At 47.1% G+C, this 23,286-nt stretch overlaps 2 long non-coding RNA genes across 7 annotated transcripts in view; both read right to left on the reverse strand.

The window, feature by feature from the left end:
- LOC121077126 overlaps window positions 1-23,286 on the reverse strand; it is a 57,125-nt gene that overhangs the window by 4,518 nt on the left and 29,321 nt on the right. For all 4 annotated transcript variants that reach the window (XR_005823903.1, XR_005823900.1, XR_005823902.1 and 1 more), the window contains exon 6: window positions 2,573-2,725. This is a non-coding gene — a long non-coding RNA (uncharacterized LOC121077126). The remainder of the gene's footprint in view (window positions 1-2,572; window positions 2,726-23,286) is intronic.
- LOC121077129 lies at window positions 4,215-22,150 on the reverse strand. 3 transcript variants are annotated; one of them, XR_005823906.1, is made up of 3 exons: window positions 21,996-22,150; window positions 20,572-20,670; window positions 4,215-4,997 (listed from the first exon to the last, which is right to left on the reverse strand). It is a non-coding gene; the product is annotated as an uncharacterized LOC121077129 (long non-coding RNA). The 3 variants fall into 3 exon arrangements; XR_005823907.1 differs by lacking the exon at window positions 4,215-4,997 and adding an exon at window positions 12,576-18,120; XR_005823908.1 differs by lacking the exon at window positions 4,215-4,997 and adding an exon at window positions 18,179-18,224.

The raw sequence follows: 23,286 nt of genomic DNA on the forward strand, positions 1-23,286 counted from the left end.
AATAGCTGACAGCCGTAACACACCGCTCGCGACCACCTGGCTTTTATACCCATTGCACAGATGGAGGGGAAAGGGCATAACTTTTTTACTAGCTTTTTCAGAATAAACTACAGGACTAATTGGCTTATAAATAACACGAATTCAGGCGCCAAGAGGCTCTGTGGTGTCTTGTTGGCTGAGCCTGGTTTCAACCAGAAAGTCAGCAGAAGAACACATTGGGAGCTAACCTCAGAAGGGAACTTCTGATTCTCTTATCATCTGGAGAAGCAGTAAGAGGATATATTGTCACATTTGCTTCTCCTTTTAATCTCACTTTTACAAAAGCTGTGAAGCTTTTATCCATGAAGCAAATACTCTGTGCATACATATATGTAGATTTGAGCCTTTGCAGGTTCACATGAAAGCAAAAAGCAGGTGGGCTTGTGCCCACAGCACAGTTTGCCCTGGGTGGCAATGCCAAACAAGTAACAGCAATATCTAATGCCAACAGAGCCTGGGCTCCCCACACTCAACTGCCATCCACAGGATCCTTTGAATCAGGGGGATTTTCCCTAGAACTGTGTAACTGAGGTTTAAAAGAAAAAAAAATCATTCACAACTGTTTTCTGAACTGGTACAAATTGGAACAGCCCTGGTGACCTACCACAGGTGTCTTACAGGTGTCACAGAAAGCAGTGTCTGATCCAAGGGCTTCATGACTGGACTGATCCAGACTGGAAATGCTTGGAGACAGTCTAGCTCCGCCATTTAAGACTACCTATTCCTAGTCAAAGCAGAGATTTTTAATACAGGTTTTATAGAGGCTGGGTTGATGCTGTAACACGTTCACTGCAAAACACTGCAGAAGTGAGAAGAGAGCTGCAGGTCTGAACAAATAAGTCATTCACAGAAGGGAAAGTCGCTGCTGTCATTGTCTCAGAAAGTCCTTTGTCACTGGCTATTTCTTCATCCCAGGAGAGAGCTGTCCTTTCTGGATGAATGGTCTGAACACAACTCTGCTGAGCTGCACTGCCCCAGCTGTTTTAATTTCAGCTCAGCACTGGCAGACCTGGGCATTTCACAGATTTTCCCCCATCAGTCACTCCTGTGCAGACCAAGCTGGGGGCTTTTGGAGTCAAAGACATGTTAGCACATCTCAAAGTGGAATTGTTTTCCACATATTTATGCTATCACGCTAGTTCTTTCTTTTGTTTGGAAGCAGGATGGGGGTACCATTTGCTGCATCTTAACCCCCAGCAGTCAAACTGGTGCTTTTGCTGTGCCAAAAGCAAAGAGCCTCAAGACCTACACTTTTACACAGTCTCACAGACCCGAATCCAGCCAAGGACCAGATAGGCAAATTGCTCTAACAGTGCAGCTGCAAACGTTTCTGTCACTTGCTGCCTTACCTGACCTAAAACACATCATTTTTATTTTGCAATTTATGTTTCGGTTTGGCTGGAGCCCAGCTCAGTTGTGTTGGTGTCCACAGCCAGCTGCAGAGAGCCCTTGCGCTCCCAGGGGACGCCCAGCAGACACAAAAGCCTCTGGCAACCACCAAGGGCCCTACTGCGACAGGCAACAGCATTGGTGTGTGCGTGCTGTGTGCGCACACACAAGGGGGTCAGAAAGGGGAGGGATCATTCTCATTTGGTCACAGGGAGCCGTGATCACCTGCCTTCGCAGAGCCCTTAACCTACAGGCTGTTTTTCTGAGGGGAGATGTGACCAATGCATCAATTCCCTCTAAGTTTCACTCCCCCACAGATACAGGGCGGCAAGAGAGGAGTCCCTGGCCAGCCCTGCTGCTGCGGTGGTTTCACGCTATACAAAGGAAATCCAGAGCATTGGGACCAGGAAAAGAAAATAGGAGCAAACCCAATAAATACCTGTAGCTGGTGGTGCGAGCTGAGACGGGAGATGCGCTCTCTGGTCCAGCTCCCAGGACGGTTTGTGCCCGCTCTCTGAGGACTGCGAGGGCATAGGCTCCCTGCAAAGCCACTGCGTTTGGTCCCCCTGAATTGCTGCTTGGAGGCACCGCTGCTCGCCAGCAACAGTAAAGGTGACACAACAGGGACTGTGACACATAAGGTACGTATCCTGCCAGCGGCACCTGCCCCAGCCCGGATTCAGGCTGTGGTACTTGCAGCCTGCTCATCAGGGGTGGGCAGGATCGCTGGAGGGGGCGGGGGGGGACACAAAAGAAAATGGATGGAGAAAACCAAGCATTTTTTATAACTGCAGAGAAGGGGCTGGCTGAGTGTGTGGCCTGCCCGCTGTGCGCAGTGCCAGCTGTGCCTGCTACCGACTGGCTGGGGAGGCAAGCGCGCAGCCAAATTGCTCAAGGATGTGTCATGCTGTTGTTATCCGTGTCGCTAGTGCAGTTGCCCTGGCTTTATTCTTACTGTCTGGATGTACCATTAAAGAAGTTTGATTTTGTTGCCTGATTACAGATGAGTGGTTTCAGCCTCGCACATAATATAGTGCTACCCGGGGGCTCCACTAATGACACCTCTGGACAGGGAGAAGCAAGTTGTGTGTCGTGTGCAGATACACTGTGGTTTAATGACAGAGTGGGAGGTAACAACACTTACCTGGCACAGTGAAACACACAACAGGGTTGTTGGGGTTGGTTGGGTTTTTCCCATCCACTTCTTACACCTCGAGTATGCTGCCCCCCATCTACCACCACATGGGAAGGCACGCTGCACAACTCTTAGCAGCAGGGACAGTGTTCTTGTTGTCACCTGGGGGGTGGGAAAAAAAGCAGAGCACATATTCCAAAGGCAGCACCCACCAAAGCCCATACTCACCATTAAAGTGATCCCCAGACACACCTGTGTGAAGCATGATGAGAAGCAGGGTCAGGAGCTAATGGGGATATTTTGGTTAGGGAAAAACTAAAGAAAAACAAGGGCTAACAGCCCTGGAGGACAGCAATGTGGAGACTGCCCTCATGCTGTAATTCTTTTGGCTTTCCATGAAAAGGCATGTTACTAATACCCAGACATGTAGACAGTTAAAGGCCATACATATCTTGCACCAAACACCGAGTTTTTGCTGGAAGAGAAAGGCTGATAGAAATTGCTGTAGAAGTGCCAGTTTGACTTCCACTCCCCTGGTTAGTAATTCCTGTGCTACTCAGAGGTTGGGGGATGAGAAATCCAGAAAAAGGGCATTGCCTTCAATGATAGGCATCATTTGTACCTGCACAAAACAAGCATGACCTGTTCGTAACAGAAGGATCTGCTCACTTGGATCTGCTAACACGTACAGCCACTGCCAGGTGTGCAAAGAGCCTGAAGACCAACAGAAATATTGTGATGGGCCATCTCCTTGCCAATGGAAACAGATGGTTTAAATAAATAACCATGTCTCTGCAGTGTTTCTATCCAAACATCACAACAGAGACTCTTCAAGTGAAGCTAAGCATAAAGAAACAGCCAGTGAGGCCGATCACGGATGCCGTCCCAGTCTGGTCTAGCAGAGTGCTGAGCGCAAACAGCATGCAGACCGCAGGCTGAGCGGACTGCAAAGAGACTTTCAGCAAACAAAGGTGGAATTAATGACATAGCAATGCTTGCCTACTTTTTTTTTTATATTTATATATATAAATATATAAATATATAAATATATATATATATATATATATATATATATATATAAACTGTTCCCTGTGACTTATGGCTTGTATCAACTCAAAACTGCTCCTGAAGAAGTGTTAGTATTTGGCTCCTGAGAAGTGAGCTCAGTGCTAATGCTGGTGGCTGAATGCTCAAAAGGTGCTGGGAAGAGGACAGGGCATCAGCAGACACACTTGCAAGCATGCCACTGTCAGCAATTTCAGCACCATTTGAAAGGAAAGGCACAATTGAGGGCTTACAGAACAAACAAAGCTGGTACTGATCAAAGGGAAGCCAGAGCAGAGATCACAGCATCTCCCATAGCAATTGCAGATGCCCAGGGACCAGCATGGGCAAAAGTCTCCCTGTAAGCCTGATTTACACATGCCTCTCACTGCCTCGCTGGATGCTCCTGAGGGCCACCCAAAACTGCTGTGCTGAACATCTGCAACACCATTGCCCCTCCTGAGAAGGCAGTAAACATTCCTAGCACAACAGTCCCGGAGAGACCATCCACCCCATCCATGGCCACGGCACCCAGCAGCATTTCTGCAGGTCCTCAGCCATGCCACCCCTCCTGCTCCTGTCCCTCTGGGCAGCTTGAGGCTTACAAAGTGATACCTTTCTTCTTTTCCTTCCTCTCTTTCCCTCCCTCCCTCTTTGCTTTCATTCCTTCTTTTCGTGTTTAAGCCATTGCCTTCCCATTTCCCAGACATTTTCTTAGCATAGCTTGTTCAGAAAACCCAGACCTGAGTCACCTCCCCGTGCTTTCCTGCTCCGACCAGCACTGAGAGCTGGAAATCCTTGGTCAGTGAGGTGATTCACAAACTCCTCTGCTTTCTACATTTCCCCCCCCCGACGTGCTGCAATTTACGGGCAAAATTTCTCCTTTCTCATTATCTGCCAGCCCAATGACAATACAGAAATAGAGCTCAGAGCGTGCATTAATTTGTGACAAGGAGGCTGCTGTAATGTTAGTGATCAGCCATTAGCTCTGCAAGGTTGTAACGGCTAAAACAAAGCCACTGGTGAGTCATTTAACAGTGACATCTCTTACAGTGACATTATTCCTTGTTACCACATAACAGTGCCTAGAAGCCTACACCACTGGAAACACACCGTGCCTGTGTGCGTGCCCACCCTCACCCCATTCATTTCAGTAATGAGCAAAATCAGCACACCGAGACATGAGGGGTGCCCTGACACCACCTGGCACAGGGGACACGGTGCAACTTGTTATTGCAAATAAGATTTTCCCCCTATTTTCTCATCTCGTTTTCCCTCAGGCCCCTCCTCACCCCACTGCTCAGGTACCGAGGTCCCAGCTGCTGAGGTTGAGCCTGTCTGGGTTAGGTAGACATCAGTGGCTTGGATCCTAAGATTGCTTCTGATGTGACTGAAAGGACAATAAATGACATATTTAGAGCTCTCTTAAATTTAAAGTAAGTCTGAGGGAGGTTGGACAACAGCTAGATAGGACATCTCTGATGTGTCTTGAGAGCAATGGCTGAGGCAGGAGCACAGCAGCCCTTTCTCAACGTTTGCTGGATTTAGCACTTTGTGTTATGTCAGTGCTTCCTGTGGGGCTTCCCCTTTCTGGCTGTCATGCCAGCAGCCAGTGCAGGTGTAAAGGGCACCGTATCGCCCTGGTGTATCGCCCAGTCCTGCTCCACAGCCTCCTTTCACCTCCTCTCACTGAGGCAAGCAGTGAGAGAAGAGGCCCTTTGGTTTGCAGGCCTCATGGCTTTCCCTCGAGAAGTCCTTTCCAGCCCGCTCCCTGCTAGCTCTCATCTCTTGCCCTGCACTAACCCTTGCTGTCCTCCATCTCCAACCAGACCGCGGTGCCTCCCTGCATCCAGTCCTCGAGCTTTTGTCTGTGCACGTCCTGCTAGAGCTTGGGCAGGTTTCTGTGCACATCTGCAGAGCTCCCTCCTTCAGACTCTTGCTGTGGTGCAGAGGCTGCTAGCGCTCCTGCTTTTCCTCCTGAGCATTTTCTCTCACTTCTCCTCCGCCCGTCTCATTGGGGCCTTTCCACCAAGCAGTCCCAGGCAGACATGGATGTGTTGTGAGCGCTGGAAGTTAGCAGGAAGCTGGGCACAGAGGTTACACCTGCTACTGCTGACAGTGGGACAAGGCACCAGCTCCAGGAGCTATGAACACAGCCATCTCCAGCAGGATGAGGTGCTGATGCACGTGGCACTGTGCAAAAGAAATGCACAAGCTCATGATCACAGGAATAAAACCTGAGCTCTGGTGCTGTGTGCGAACAACACAAGCAGAAAAACCCAGGTGGAGAAAGATCTCTGCTAGCAATGGTGCACAGCCAGCCCTGAGGTCCCAGGTGGGATGGAAATGCAGCATTTGGGCAGTGCACCTTGCTGGCAGTAACCGAGGGCTCTCACACTGCCCAGGGGCAGCAACACACAAAAAAAAAAAAACACGCCACCACCCTCCATGAAATGCTTCAGAAAGAATACGGTGGCTTAGGCACCAGCATGGCTGCCTGGGAAGGCTGGTATCTCAAATATATTGTATCAAGCAAAAATTAAGTTTAAAGTGGAAGCCTACATCCCATAAAGATGCAAGGAAGATAACAGCAAAGAGATGAACCCACAACAGAGGAGGAGAGAGCTCCTTTTCTCAGACCGTGTGCTGAAACCACAGAAGGGGTGAAGTTCTGCTACTGAGGTTTATGAAGCGAGTGCATTATCAATAATATTCTTAGGAATATCCCTGAGTACAGCAAAGCTCACATTAACAGCACAATTAAAAGAAACTGCTGCGTCAGATGAGACTTACTCATGCCTGCACTGAATTCTTATACAGTTAGCGCTGGTGCACGGGGCCATTCCTCCAGCCTGCACCCCAGCACTCACCCCACAAGGCACAGCTAAAGTTAGCCAGGTTGGCTGGGTAGGAATTGCACAATCAATCCACAAATTAGCAGATCCAATGGATGATGCTTAACATTGTCCACGATTCTTCAGTTCCCACTCAAAAATAAAGCTGCTTGGGAGACTAGGACTTGGCAGAAGAACAAGTGAAACCCCAAAATAGTATGTGGCTGCATGCTCTCAGTACAGAAAGTGCTAGCTAAATGATTTAATTAACTTGTGTTAATGAAAAGTAACATTTTAATAGTCTCTCCTTCAGATCCTCCTCTTGCCAAATGTTAGGGTAATGCATTTTCAGATGTCTGCACTCCTCCTAAAGCCCAAAGAGTTGGAGGTTTCCCAGGGGCAACAACCACATGAGTACTGCAGAGTCCTTCTCCCTCCCTCACTGCAAGTTGTTCTCCGACACCTTTCAGGAAAACACGTGTGTTGAAAAGCAACGGGAAGAAATAACCAAGGCCCATCCATGGTTCTTGGTTTCCACTTCCACTGCCCTCAGTTCAGAAAGGCCCTTAATGCCATGGACGCCAGCTACATTTCAGCCCTCAGACTGCTTTTAAAAAAATGCAGGGCTTTGCAAGGAGATGCCCCAAACTGGCCAGCTGGCTGAGAGCTGGCCAGACAAAATTACCTAAAGGGAGGGGTGTGACAGGACACCTGTGCAAGTTAAATAAAAATAAATATACTTTTAAAGGTCAATTTGGGACACAAATCAATACTTCTATTGATAGAGAAGAAGCCAAACCAATTCCCCTTCTTAGATTTCATTTATACAAGGGAAACACCCATTGGCTGTGGGTGCTGTGCCTACTCATCCAGGCGTATTTCCATGGGAAGTAAGGAAGGAATCATCCCTTCCCACCCAGCAATATCTTTGAATCAAAATCCATCTCCACTTAAAATAAAATGGAAGGAAAAAAAATGGTTTTCTTTTACACTGAGAAATCTGCAGCATTCCTCCCCCCCCCCCCCCCCCCCCCAAGGAGCATCATTCTAGTTTTCTGTGCTTGGTTTTGACTTCTAGAGAGAAAAGGGGGAGGAAGGGTCTTTGTCTCCTGAGAGCAATACATATTTTGCTTAAGATGTCCAGGTAAAAATGCCAAGGAAGTAGTGCCAAACCATTACAATGGGTTAATTTTGAAGCCATCCCCTTTGTCCTCTGTGATGCTGATTTGATTTCTCAACTATGTCTGTGTTCAGAAAAACACCTTGAGAATATTCTCGAGAGAAGCATTCACGCCAGAAGACCCATGCTGTAGCCAGAGCTTCTTGAAATCAATACAAGAAATAAATACCACTGGAAGTGTTTTTGAAAGGAGACAGTTTGTAGGATGACAACTCCATTTGAATTCTAAGTCCCAGTTCTCTCCCTAGCATTCATCTATGACAATAGATTGATGAGGTTTTTTCTTTTGACAAAAGAACAAAAACTTGCCGAGATGGGCTGCTCCCTGTTACTCTGTTCTGCTTGCTCCTTAGGTGTTTGTCATTAATGGGAGAAAAGATCGCCTTTTTCTTCTTCACAGAAGTACTGGGAATGCAGAAAGTTTGTATTTTTGATGCATACTGAGTTCAGCAGAACAGGAAAAAAAAATTGATCCTTGCTTTCAGGCAAAATTTATGCTCTATCAACATTCGCGTTTACTTGTGCAAGTGGCAGACCTATCTTCCATACATAGGCTTTCTTTTTGCACAGAGAGCAAAGAGGAGAGAGTGCTTTAAGCGGCTGCAAACAAGCGTTGTGAAATCAGTTAGTATGTTACTGAATTAAAGAGTGTTACCATTTCACATTTCTTCTCCTTGATAATGCCAAACAGTTGAATTGGAGGGCAAAGATTTTTATGGTTTCTTACTGCTGTGAGCTCTGCTAATTATTTGTCTTATGTTGTTACCCCAAGAAAGGATAGTGGCAAGGAGGGAAATCATAGCGCACAGCTGTGATTCACTGTGTTCACCAGGTGTATGAGATACTTCACAAAATCCAGGGAAAAGGGGGTTCAGATGGAAAGCAATACACTAAAGCCTTTCTGGGTCCCGTTATTGCCCAAAAGGTAGGAACAAGGATGCTGCTGAGGAACGCAGCTGAGGAGCAGGAGGGAAGGAAGGACTGGCATGGGAGGAGAGGCAAAATATCTGCCCAGCACTTGCCTCATCTCTGTGTCGTATTAATGAATTCTGCACTAAGTCAGAGGCGAAAACGGAGAGAGGAGCTGAGCACAGTGGGGAAAGAGGAATTCCTACTCCAAAACCAACTCTTCTACCTACTCAGTTCCCTAATGGCAAGGCAGCAAAGTATCTAGCGGATCATTATTTTTCTCCACTTTCCATTTGACTCTACAGCTTCACTGCTATGGGGGGAGCAGCGGTGCCAGGAAACCCGACGGATGGGAGGTTTCATGATCCTTCATGATTCTTAGACATTCCAGGATTTTTTCGTGTCTGATAATTCAGATATAAAAGAAATAAAAACTATTTCAATGCTGGGCAGAGCAGTGTTGTTTCCACCCAGATTTCCTGATCGAGCTCACGCAGAGTGCCCAAAAATGCTGGATTTCATCTGAATGTAAGATGCAGAGAAACCTGTGGGCTTTCACTACAAAGCATTCTTTTCACATCAGTGGACACACACACATCATGCAGATAGAAATATCCTTCTCCCTGTTGCATAGGGTGAGATACTCCCAAGAATCAATGGCAATCAATGGCCAAGCAGAGACCTCCACAACAAGTACATGGTGCCCTTACGGCAGCAAGGTGATGCCTTTGCCCATTGCAGAGCCATCTCCCTGATTGAGACTAGTTTCTATTATCATTCTTTTGGAAGCTGGGAAGGAGAGGAAGACACTTCTAATAGCTACTTCCTAAAAGACTGAATCAGATGAACTACCACTAAGGAATTTTGATTGAAAAATCTGTATAGCAGATTTTTGTATAGCAACCTGTAGCAGGTTGCACTCTAAACAAGGAAAAAAAGCACATACCTTTTAATTATTGCAGCAAAAAAAAGTTAGTGACCATATAGCGGTCCATATGACCATAGTGTCCATATACCTGGTCTATAAGAACTTCCTAAAGAAAAAGCCCCACAAACAAGTCAGCCTTGCTACATGACAAGGAAAAGACGTACACTTGTCCTGCAGGTCCCCCAGCTCCTACCAGCCACAGACTATTTTGTTATTTTTAGGATCTCAGGTTGCAAACTGAAATTTCAACTGATATACAAACCATATCAAGCAAGAAGAACTTCGGGATTTCATGCCAAAACAATGTTTAAAAGGTCATGATTTTCAACACATCCCATTATTTTGTGGTACTAAAGATCTGCAGGAGCCAAAAACCCGCACTTTTTCCCTGTCCATGCTGCAGCCGTTTGCACTTCTGGCTTTACCAAAAGACAGAGGGCCAGAGAGGAGCTGCCCACAAGGTAAGCACCAGAGGCGAGGTGCAGGCTGGAGGGACACGCTGCCCTTTGTGGCACAGCAAAGGGCCAGGAGCAGAAGAAAGAGGCACCACACTTGGACGTTGGGATATTTAAGGAATGCGAGTTGCTAACGCAGATACAATGCTACTTGTCTCTGTCTTATAGCTGTTTGCAAAACACCAACATGATAAAAAAGGCATATCACAGAATCGTCTAGGTTGGAAGAGACCTCCAAGATCACCCAGTCCAACCTCTGCCCTAACACTAACAAGTCCTCCACTAAACCATATCACTAAGGGCTACATCCAAACATCTTTTAAAGACCTCCAGGGATGGCGACTCAACCACCTCCCTGGGCAGCCCATTCCAATGCATAACACAGGTGGAAGGCAGGAAGGCTGCCATACAGACGGGGGGACCTGTTGGCCAGCTGGGGCCTCAGCAGGACTGTGCTGAGCACCTTGGGCTCCTGCAGCCAGCGTGCACCAGCCTGCGAAGCTGCCTGGGCACCAGCACACAGCACCTGAGCAAATGCAGCCTTGCAGTCGCGTGTCCCATGGGTAACTTGTCTGCACAGGGATGCTCAGCAGGTGTCCCATGTGGCTTGGCCCTTTGAGCAATGTCTCAGAATGCTTGGCCCAGGCAGGGGGAGGAGAGCCCCCCCCCCCCCCCAGCTATTTCGGTCCCAGCAGCAGATGGAGGAGACAGGTTGTACTTTCTCAGGAAGCACAGCTCGGCAAGGAGAGGAAGGGTGTGAAAGGGTGTGATCCTGCCTTGCAAAGCAGGGAGCTGTTCCTGAGCTGGGTAAACAAGGGTAAGAAGCAAGGCACCGTCCTTTATTTTAGCAGGGAAACCAAATTAACCTTTCTCACCACTGGCCAGATTGACCTTTCCAGGTAAGCTAACACCTAACTTCCCACCGTCTCTTGCAGGAGCTTGATACTCAGAGGTTTACTATCAGCCTGCTTTGCTAAGTGTAATAGAAAATAAAATTGTATACAGTATTTTAATGGGTTAGTGATAAGTGGGACGGATTCATTGCTGCAGGGACCGGGGAGAAAGTTAGGCATCAGGGAAGGGACTCCCAGCAGAGCTGGGCTTGAAGCAGCCTGCAAAAAAGGCCATTGTTATTTACGCACAGAATTGGAACAGTGCCAGGACGATTCCCATATATATGTATGTATGTATATATACATAAATAGGACCACTGAGGAGGGAAAGGCACTTAGATGAGACCTAATGCTCCTCCAGCGGGCAGGACCCATCACATGCACAGAGAACTCCTCCTCTCCATTACCCTCTCTCAAAACCAGCTTAACATTATGCTCATCAGCTCTACAATTAGCATTTTAGCTTACTAAGGGAAACAAAAACATAAAGTGAGAAATAGTTAATTAAATTTAAATTTAATTCATTAAAAATGAACTTTGAAGCAAAATTGTGTCAATTACCTCCAACTTCTCAGCAAGCTAAATGCACGGATAATTGGTGCTGCAGCCGTACAGGCACAAGCCTTCACAAAAACCTGTGATTAAAGGCCAGATCCTGCCCATCACAGCCCACGAGGGAGACCGGGGCAGAAATATTTGCTTTGTCTGAGCAGGCTGGCAGGAGCACACCAACAACCCCACATTTGCCAGGATGCTCCCAACAAGGAAATCTCATTGTTTGTGCTCACAGTCCTGTGGTTACGCTTCGAAAGAGCAAAAAGCCACAAGAGGAAGGTGCTGCTGGAAAGAGCCACATGCGACCACAGCGTATTAGCCAAAGCTCACTGAGCGTGATTGAGGGGTACACGGGGTTCACTGGGAGCAAGTTGCAAGGACAGCTGTAAGGATTTTTGCTTTTCTTTTTTGCCTTACATCTGGTTTGGGTCCTGGCAGCAAGGAAGCATCCTATGCTAGATGATGGCCATGCCCACACAAGATCCCTGCCACGCCCCCACAAAAAGTGCTTTCCAAGGAAATGAAGCAGAGGAAAGGCACCATGGCTCTTCAAAAGAAAACCAAAAGGTAACCACCACGAGAAGAAATTTAAAATCCAGCCCAATGTCCTCAAAACAAGACGACGACTTTGGTCCTGCCTTTGACCAGGTTTAACCCCTCTTTGCAACCCCAGGACTAAAACCCAACTTCACATCTTGTTTTCCACTACAGAGGCCTCCAGTCTCGCTGGGGTGCTTTTGGCTTTTTGCGTGTGAAATCTGCCCTTAGAGAAGGCTGCACCTGCCTCCACCACCCAGATCTCACAAGCTCCTTTTCCAGTTTCTTCCCAGTTCCACGCACGATGCCACATTTATCATCAAGGCTCTTAGTGGTAAAACAGCCCAGCTTCAAGGCTGCACAGTGGTGTACCCATCTGAGCATTTGTCCTCTTCCAGTCCCTTGGGACTCATTAAGGTCTGAATTAGCTGACTGTCCATGGCCCTAATTAGTACTTCAGCTCTCTGGGAAGCAGCCAAGGCTTTTTTTTAAACCATTGCTCCTCACCAATGGCATCAGCTCCCTTCTGTGATTTGGAGCAGGCAGACTGCAACAGCCTTGAAACTAACTGAGACAGGCACATATCCCCTTGCTGCTTTGCACTACTTTTATCATTAACTTCAATGATTAACCCTGGGAAGCACACAGTGAGGATGCTTCACAGGACACTGTGGAAATGCAGCTTGGTTTTGTTTTGCAAGATGGTTCTGCTGAAGAGCAGAGGGATGTTAAGTACAAACACCTGGTGTAGTGCTTTATGATGGGCAGGGGGAAAAAACAAGAAAGTTTGTGACTCAAGGGTACAGCCATACACAGGTCTTGGTCCTAGCAAATCTGGAGGAAGAAGTGTTTGATCTGTCACTTCTTGCAGGCTTGGGGGAAAAAAGCAGCTCCACTGCTGTTGCTGGGGTTAGGCTGATCTGCACCCCTTGAGATATAGCTCCTGTTGTTTGCTTTAAGGAGAGACGTCCCATACAACTTGTAGCAAAGCACTTAAAGAAATCTGTGCCTGGAAAGAAGAATGAGGGCAACAACATACTTGTGATGCACTTTGGGATCCCCCAAAGCTAGCCCTGCACTGACATTCCTGACATATCAGTGGTTTTCAATGGGAATTTCTGGGCAAGCATGAGCTCAGTGACCTCTGCAGCACCTCATAGTTTGGGGACAGGAGCCCTACAAATAAGGTAAAGATATACATTTGTGTTATCAGTGCACTCTGACAGCCTGAGGACATGCTGGTCTCCTCAGAGGCCTGAAGCACTAATGCCGAGTGTTGGTGAGTGCAGCACCAGGCATGTTCAAGAGGTCTGGGGCACCCCTCAGATCCAGAGGGGCAGCACATACCAGTGAGGTAGCTGGGCTTTTTTTTTTTTTTTTTTTAAGAGCCATACAGCTCCAAAGCTCTTATGGAGCTGCAGAAAACTGTGCTTGTGCTTCTTGAGCACAACAAAGAGTCTGGCAGTACCATAGCCTCTAGAAGTAGCAGTGGCCGTGCATGCTATGTGCCTGCTCAGTGAAAATCGCCACCACAGCAGCATCTTCCCCCAAAACACAGCACATAGCTCAGGAGCTGAGCCACAGCATCACCTGCACTGGCCCATAGGCAGATGGAGAGAGATGAGCAGCAGAGAAAGGGGAACCACAGGACCAGCCAGCAATGCTAACTGCCGCAGGCTGCGGGAGGAGCTGTCAGGCTGAGGACTGTGTCCCACCAGAGCTCATCAGAAGGCAGCCAAGAACAGGCCCAGGCTGTGTTGCATTTATTAATTTGGACACAAAGCCTCTCCAACATTGCTGCAGGCAGGGACCTGATGCTGTGCTTGGCAGCCACCCAATGGCACAGATCAGCTTTGTTTGCCAAGGGAAACAATGTGCTCAGGTGTTCCAGGAGCAAAGCCACCTGCTTTACCAAGCCCTCAGTGACCATTGATGAAACAAGTGGCTCCTCTACTCACAAGTCCTCCCATTCCTGGTCTGAGTGCTGTAATCAGAAGGTGATCTAGTTTCATCACTGCACAGCAGAGCAGCTGAGAGTCCATGCCTGTCACTGCTATGGAAAAGGGCATTAGGCCTTCACTGGCAGACTGATGAGAAGTCAAAAGTATTCCACATACGCTTCATAAGTTTGAGAAAAGCCCTGCTACAAATCCCATTCCAAGAGAAATAAGGCCAGTTGGCCCAAACTTGCCCTTTTCTCCCGTTCCTTGACACAGCTTTGTCACACCAGAGAGGCAGCATGCTGAACTTGCGTGAAGCCTGGTGCAGCTCAGTTCAGGGACTGCCGAGCTTATGAAGTCCACCAAGAAGTCATAGCAACTCTTCTTCTACACCAGAAACAAGTGTTAAGAGACCAATACCTGCAGTCCCACTTTCTACAGCAGCAGTGAAAAGAACATTAGGATATGCTCCAGGACCAGAACATGGCTTCTCTTGGCTCAGACTCCAGGGTGAAGGAAGCCATATGAAACAGGTGCAGACTTTCTCCCGGCAATGCTTACACTCCAGCCAGCAGGTACATTAAAATAGATCCCTAGAGATCATGTTAAATATATTTTTTAAAGACAGCTTTGGATTCAAAGCTGTTTTCTATATAGGACACATCCAAGGAGTCCTGGCTTACCCAAACAGAAAACAAGATACTTTCTGGCACGTCCCATTTGCCTGGCAATCAATACAATCTTTTGCTTTTTCACTCATTTGCAGTGGGCAGCTGAAGATGGGGGCATTAAGTAATGCAAGTTACGCCTGTAGCTCCCACCTTCAGTTCCCAAACTCCCTGTCCCCTACAGTAACTCAGGAACTGCTTTTTAGTGCAGGACTCTCCAGGGTCAGGCCATGCCTGCAACCATCACTGCACTAGCAGAGTTCAGAAGGGATTTTTGGATGCAGCTGGTGAACATGTATGTGGTCACAGTCCCACATTACGCATACAGCTCTGATTATCAGGCGAGTCCAGGCTTTCGGCAATCAGGCCAGCTTATGGCTTTAGGCTTCCCACTTGAAATTAGGTTAAAAATAGCTGGCCTTTGTTTTACTGAAAGCCTGGGCAGTAGTGACCTTTTGTGTCTGCTGAGCATCTCCTGCAATGTGCCCGTTAACATTTAGAAGATGGTCTTGACTCCGATGAGCTGCTCGCTCTGCTTTCTAGACCTCAGCTCTTCCAGCTGGCAAGCACTTCTCTTCAGAATCAGCCCTGGTCAGAGCACACCCAGCTCTGGCTGACTTTGGCAGGATGAAGCCATGCAGCACAGCAGGGACACCCAGCACCTTCCAGGCCTTGTGGGTTCTGGGCACAGCACCCATGCTGCTGCCACCCAGCTCCCCTCGCTTTCTGCTCTCTGCTTAGATTTGGCTTTCCATCTTCTCCTGCATCCTCATAAAACCATCAGGGAAGAACCAAAGCTCATGCTGTCTCAAGAAAAGCACTTATTTCTGTGCTTTGTACTCAGTAGAGGTGGGTAGTGTATGGCTGGGACAAGCACCCAAATGAAGAGCTATAGACACCCCCTTGTCCACCCAGCACCCATCCCTCAGAAAACCAAATAATTCCCTAATCCAAACAATTCCCTAATGACAATCTTCACTTCTTTCATCTACTCTGATCTTCAAAGCAGAGAAATGTTGTGCAGAAGATATTCTGCATGTAAGTTAAAACCTGGCCAAAGGCTTAAACTTTCCATCAAAGGATCATTGCACATACCATATCACTACCTGCACATAGTTTTTGGAAGCATGAGACCCAGTGGGCTAGCTCCTAGAAGCAGGCAGGGAAAGCTTACAGCTGAGATTCTGCAGGGAGCCACTGACAGAAGCAAGATGGAGAACTGCAATGCAAACCAGAACTCAAAACAAAACACGACAACCCGATTTTTATCAGCTACATTAAGTGAAAGGCAAAACAGATAGGCACAACACAGGGGGCAGATTAACACCAGCCAGAACAGTGCCTGTCATTTGTTAAACACTTGCCCACAACAAGCATCTCCTCCAACTCAGCAGCATTTGTGAATTAAATGAATGCAAGCCCACTTCATCATGTCCTTCCACAGGAGATTCCTCACCAGCCTGCACCCACCCAGAACAGCAGCCAGTGGAGACAGAGGCTGCATGTCCCAGAGCAACCCTATCGACTGGCCCTGCTTTGAACAGGCTGGGTAAAAACTGACATCTCCCAGTTACAGAGGTGGTGAGGCTGCTGGAGACCAGGTGTTTGGCTGTTTCAAAGTGTTCTGCTTGCCCAGCCTTCTTACATTTCCCTTCAATAATAATACCATGAATAATAGCATGATAATAACACCATGAAGCCTAGCACGTTGTTTCCAACCAGCCTACCCACCTACTCCCCGCCCTCAGGGAGGTGGGTGCCGCATTCCCTGCCCACACGATGTTTTAGATGAGTGTCTCAAGACACGGGAAGCAAGTGATCCACTGCCAAAGGGCTTTGATGAAGCAGATGAAGCCAACCTGGCCCCTCCAGCCCACAGAGCAGGAGCAGCACCTGTAGCATCCCCACACACTGGGGATGGTCTCAGCCACAGCACTGGACTAGAAATAAAAGACTGCCTTCAGGAAAGGATGCCCAAGCATCGCAGTGGAGAGACAGGGCAGGCTTCTCATGCTGAGCCCATAAAACAACACTTGCCACTGCAGTACTTGTGGATAAAGCAGGGAACTGGGAACAACTACAGAAGGATTGAGTGGCTGCAAGTGAACTAGATCTGCTGAAGATTGTTTGGTTTCACTGAGCCATCTTATTTGTTATCAAATGTGCCACAGAGCAGTTAACACAATTTTTACAACAGGTTGAATCCAAATGATTCTGTATCTATAAACTGCTAAAAAGAAGAAATAATCACATCCTGTCCTTGAATGTGATCCTGACAACAGCAGCGGTGGAAATCTCAACGATTTAATATAATTGTTTTCAAAGGAAGAGTCATTTCTGGAATAAGTGCAGAAATACTTCTCTGTGGAAGAAAGTGGATACCAGTATTTACTGCCATGGGTGCAGAAGAATTTCCACAGTTATTCACAGTGGATGTCAAACACAAGACAGCAAACAGCATGGTCCATAGAAGTATTCCTAGCATCGCTCCTCCGAACATCTTCATCTTTTTCCCCCACTGTTAACTACTGAGATTTTTAAAAGTGACAACATATCTGCTAGAGAAAATAAGTGGAACATAAAACAAGCAAGAGACTCAGCTGTAAAGCCAGAAGACACTTAATTGTGCAGTGCAATAGCATTGTTTTCTGAGATTCAGCAACAGCTGAGTAGATGCATATTAACAGGGCAAAGGTTAATGCACTACCGAGAATTTACTTACTTTTCTTTCAGCATAAAAGATAACTACAAATGGGATTGAAAGGACATTTTTCTGTGGTCACCAATGCCTCAAGCCATAGAAGTGCCAATCTGTCTCCAATAAGCATTTAATAGAGCACAGCTGGAGGCAGAGCCATCAGCCCCAGCAAGGCCCAGGACTGTGCAGAAGCACAGGGAGCTGCCAGGCTGCAGGTGAAGCCCTCCATGGGGCTGGGTTTACACAAAGCATCCCCCCCCCCGCAGGGGCTTTGAGGAGATACCAACCTCTCCCCCCAAGCAAAGAGGGGGAAAACATGCATGTTTGCTGGCATCTGTGCCCCCCTCTTAAGGGAGCAGGGGAGGACAGAATCATGCTGCAGAGCATCTCAGAAGATGCAGGAGCTGCATCTCAGAGGGATTCACTTGCCACCTTCCAGAAGATTTTCCCCAGAAGGAGATACTCAGTACAGGTCAGCCTGAGGTCTGGAAGACAGCAGGTGGCATGGTCCCACCTGACAGCCACCTCCATGCCTTCCCATGGGGAGGAAGGCTAACAAGAGGCTTTCCAACCCCTGAAGACTGCTACAGGTAAGATATTCCCACCTGGACAGCTAATTGCAGTAAGGATGACAGGGCAGAAGGTAGGGAGCCCCAGTCTTTCCAGGCTACCTAGAAAAGTTGCAGAACCTCCACAGCAGAGCAGCACTGTCATTTGTGCTGGAGTGCAGAACAATGACAACTACAAGAAAAGGGACACACAGAACCCAGAGCAACAGATGGAAAGCCTTGGATTACTCGTAACTACTGAGGAGCCCACATGGCAAAGGAAGAAAACTGAAGAGGGATTCAATTTCATGGTGCAGGTTAGTTCTCAGCTACCTGCCATAGGACTGATTCAATCACTTTTCTTTTCCCTGTGGGAGAGAGAAGAAAAAAATCTTTTCTGAGCTATACTACAAGGTTGAATCTCGCCTGAAGACTGGCCAAGGACAGCTTCTGAGGAAAGTTGTGCTGACTTCTGAAAAACAAGAAGGACCGAGAGGTACACAGTCTGCCCGAGTGGTCATGCAGAAGCTGGTAGGATTTATTGCAGCAAGCTGGACTTGGGGACAACTGAATGCCACGTTGCCATCTTTGTGCATGCCACCAGTGCACAAAGATGTATAAAAAGAGGCAATGCCTGCAAGGGGCAATCCCTGAGAGGTCCCTCAGCAGGCATCAGTCTGCACAGAGCCTTTCAGCTCACTTCCCTGCTAGCAAAGGCCTCACCCTCCTAGTTTTAAGCCAATATCATGATTTTTTGGAGAGGAGCAAGCAGCAAACATGGGTCTGGGAATGTTCAGGATGGACAGCATTGCATTAATAAACAAATGCTGTTAAAAACCTCAGTGTCCTGAGGCACATCAGGAACCTACCACTCTATTAAAGCAGCAATCACTATTTTCTTCACCCTTGGTTGTCCACTGTAACAGCTATGTTATAACAAATTAGTCACTGAAACAATGAATCTCCTATAGCAAATATACTATGTAGGACTTTAAAGAGCTCCCCCACAAAGAGCTTTTAACACATGCCCACTGAGAAATGTTAAGTTCAGTTTGCCCTGCAGTTCCCTAAGGACATGCACAAAAGAATTTCGCTGTGCTCCTCACAAAACTCCTTTCTACCTAATTCTTTTTGTTTTCTCTCCACATCTATTTGAAGCTTACAGTGGCTTGCCTTATCTTATTGCAATATCTTCCTTTCTACAAGGATGTATCATCTATTGCCTTGGGAATTCTTGAATTCCCAAGGCACTTTCTTTTCCATAACAGGACACCAGGATTTTCAAGCTCAGACTAGTAAACAGATGAATTTTCCTTCCATTTTCACAAGAGTGACCGGTAAACAACTAGCCCGCTGTCTTTTGGCTGGACTTAGAAGCATTTCTTAATTCTACCCCCCCCCCCCCCCCCCCAAGTGCTCATATAATTGTTACCTAGAAGAAACTCTTCAAGGCTGGTCATTTTGCAGGAATAAAGCCTGCGTCCCCTCCTGCCCCTGCAGAAAACTGTGCTGAGCTGCTCTGTGAAGAGCAGCCACCACACTGGGGTCATCAAGGTTGCTTCTGATTCACAGTGGTTTAATTAGAAGCAGAAGCTGCTTGATATAAGAGATTCTGCATTCTTCTAAGAACACCTAAGCAGTCTGTCAAGCAATCTACTAACAAAGATTTTTTGTCCCTGGCTGCCTACGTGCATTTATACACAGTCCATCCTGCAGTCTATGATATAGCAAGAGGTATTTGTTTATTTATTTTTACTATTGGCCATGTTCTTTTCTTGGGAAATGGTCCTATAATGTGGATTTACTTACACTATACCCTAGAACCATGGCAGGTCTTTTCATTTTTGTCATGCCCTCACTCTCTCTCTTCCACCTTCAGAAGAAAACCCCCAGGAACAAAGCTTACTGAAGCTACGCTAATGGATGGCTCGCCTCGCTCCAGGTGGACAGGACAGGCATTCAGTCTGTCCTTAAAGACAGTTTTACACATCTCCCTCCACTTCTTTTCAGAAGGGTAGCTATGACTACCATTACACAGTAATAGTCAATTCAGGTTATGCCTGTGAGCTGTGATTCCCCTTCCTCCAAAATGTCACAGCTTTCTCAAGAGCACCTCTCCTGCCTTTACTGTTGTTGTGGTTTAGCCCGGCTGGCAGTCAAACACCACACAGCCGTTCGCTCACCCTCCCCCCTCCCTCTCCGGGATGGGGGAGAGAAACGGGAAAGTGAAGCCTGTGAGTTGAGATAAAGACAGTTTATTAAGACAGGGAAAAGAATAACAACAACAATAATAATAATAATAGTATTAGTAGTAATAATGTGTACGAAATAAGTGATGCACAATGCAATTGCTCACCACCCGTTGACCGATGCCCAGCCTATCCCCGAGCAGCCGGCCACCCCCCCACCCCGGCTAGCCACCCCTATATATTGTTCAGCATGACGTCAGATGGTATGGAATACCCCTTTGGCCAGTTTGGGTCAGCTGTCCTGGGTCTGTCCCCTCCCAGCTTCTGCTGCACCCCTAGCCTGCTCGATAGCAGGACAGAGAGAGGCTGAAAAGTCCTTGGCTTGGTGTAAGCACTGCTCTACAACAATTAAAACATCAGCATGTTATCAGCGCTCTTCTCATTCTAATCCAAAACATAGCACCCTGCCAGCTACTAGGAGGAAAATTAACTCTGTCCTAACTGAAACCAGGACAACTGTTTAATGAAAGGCACAGCACAGAAACTTCCTTCCTCCCTGTGGCTTTTGCTGTGAGCTACCACTGACAAACAGCATCGGATTCTGTGCCACTGCATCTTTTCCATCCTCACCTGCTCTTTTCTGAAAAGCTTTGAAGAGATGGACCAAGCTCTTGGTGTGGGTTTGAACTGAGCTGAAGCTCCTGGAAGCAGCACTGAGGTTCATGTCTCCTGTTGAGATCAGAAGCATCCATAAAATCCCTGGGGGAACTCCATTGTTTCTGCATTTAATAGCATGGCCCAGAGTTCAGCTCTGGCTATCAGGTTTCTTGATCTTGCACATCTTGGATTTAGAAGTCTCTTACACAGCAGGGCCAGCCAGGGAGCCATGACGACTAGCTCTCCTACTATTTCTTTAAATCTATCTATTAATATTCAAGTTGGTAAAAGGGTGAAATGAGTTCAGAAAAGAACAAAAGGGGATTAGAGTCCTCAACATGACCCTGGTCTGTTCTACAAGCTTCCAGCATATAAGCTGGACAAGGAGATGATCCAGACCAGTTCAATCTACCGATTACTGGAATATTTTATTACATGCTCTGATGTTTGTTCCTGTTTCCATGTCTTCTTCTAGCAGGGAGTCAAGAAGCTGCCTTGAAAAGAGCGAACAACTTAAAACCAATAACAGTGGTAGCAGCCAGGCAGCTCTTCAAGCTAAAAACACCTTTGCAGGAACACACACACAGGTTTTCTGACAGCCACCAAACAGCCGTGACACGTCTGAACAGCTTTTGCTTAAATCCCTGACTTGGCCTACCAGAGGCAGCTACAGGGAAGCAGAAAAAGTTTACAAGAAGAGCCTACAAACAGGGCACGGAGAGCACAGCACAGACTGGTAGCTAGTTCTCCAGGGAGCTAGGAAATGCCTCCCCTGGGAATTTCAGCACATCGCCTTAGCACGCAGGTAGCCACAAGACAACCTGCTCAGGTGCTTAGAAGAACCTGGTAGAAGCCACACGAGCAAAAACGCACCACAAACACCTAGAAGAACCACCAAACCCATGAGTGCAGGTACCCTATACCTCCATATCATTTGGGGGGAGAGGGACAGCAGCAGACAGAGCCTCAGCCCACCAAGTACCTGACTTCCCCACCTTCACCCACCTCCCAGGCACTCAGATGGGTGTCTGTAGGGGGAACCCAGACCTTAGGGAAAGCACCAGCTGACAAGAACAGTTAGAAAATGATGCTTGCTCACAGCCACCTTGCAGAGCAAATAGCCATAGGTCACAGAAGTCATTTCTGCAGAAATGACATCATTCCACCACCAGCCCAGCCCATTGAAGCAGCCAGCCACCAAGCCTGGAGCTAGCTGGATGAAACCCAGTACCAACGTACCTGCACCCTGCTGCTCACACACCGCTCACCAAGCTGCCCCACTGCTCACCACCTCCCCACAGCCTGCTGGGGTAAGGTCAGCACTGCTCCAGAAGTTAAGAAAAGGCCCAGAAGAAAAACCACCAAGCCCCTCAAGCCAGCACCACCAGGCCACTCACCTCCTTTGGGGTGGCTCTGCTGAGTTTCTAGACCTCTCACCTCCTCGCCCCCTACAAGCAAACAAACCTTTGCATTGCTTAGCCGACCCCCCATAGCACCCCCATCATTAACATTTATTGTGCACATCTGATTACAAACCTGGGGAGAGCCTTCAAAGAGCTCAGCTGCTGGCAGTTAAAAAGATTACTCACTGACTCAATCTCCAAAACCTTCCTTCAGGTGTAGAACTCAAGGTAAAATCGCTGAGTATCTTGTTTTTCACAGCTCAAAGGAGATTTTATTTTTCAAGGCAATGTAGAACTGCACCCTTGGTGCTCATTATTTGTTGAATTTTGAATCAAATGCTCAAGACTTCGATGTTCAGCATCTAAATTGGGTAACAGAAAGTGTATATTGACAGAAACCCCTGTGGAGACACACAGCAAGCGCATGCAGCGCCTGACATTTTCAGCGCAGCACTTGGTGATGGGAATGGATCCGGAATTCCACGTGGAGCCCTGAATAGCATCAGGAAACCTCCTGAGCAGTAATGTCTCCATTTCAAGTGATGCATTGTTCGTTCCCTAACAGTTCATAGCAAGAAAAAGTGCTTTAAATGGCAGGGAGCAGCTGCACGGAGATACAGCAGTGCTGCTCTTCAGGATCCCATAGAAGGGAAATGACGCGCTGAGGGTTTAACTTGGGTTAATCACAGTATAAACAGAGATTTGTGCCCATCAGTCTGATCCATGCTGAACTTACATGATAAATCACAGCAAATCTGCTAGGCAAAACGAGATTTAAGCCCAGACATAATATAAAGGTCCTGCATGCATTTCTACGTATTCAAAAATAGACAGCAGTGATTGAAATGTGTCCGCTCAAATGGATTTTCTGATAGGAAACTTTTTTTCAATAAAATTATGTGTGAGATTTTTGTTTGTTTGTTTTGTTTTGTTTTTACTTTGGATAGGATTCATTTCATGTAAATTTGGATATCTAAAAAGGAGGTACTCAATCTAGGCTGGTCACCTAAGTTTGCTTTCTACAGAGAGCAATGGCAAAAAGAAGTTCTAACTTGAGAGGCGATTTCTACCCACCCCTACTAAATGTTGCTTCAGATTTTTGTATTCAGTGTTTTTAAAATGAGAACTCAGAAAATAGTACATCAAATATCTGCAAGAGCATCTCAAAATGGCGCTGAGGTCAATTGGTACTTGCACATTTTCCTTTTAAATTTATTTCTGACCAGTGTTGAGAAAAGGAGTATATTAGCAGAAATTAGAGGACATTTCAAGTTGTCTGGTTCTC

The sequence above is a fragment of the Cygnus olor genome, chromosome 13, assembly GCF_009769625.2.
Source record: "Cygnus olor isolate bCygOlo1 chromosome 13, bCygOlo1.pri.v2, whole genome shotgun sequence".
Taxonomy (NCBI): Eukaryota; Metazoa; Chordata; class Aves; order Anseriformes; family Anatidae; genus Cygnus; species Cygnus olor.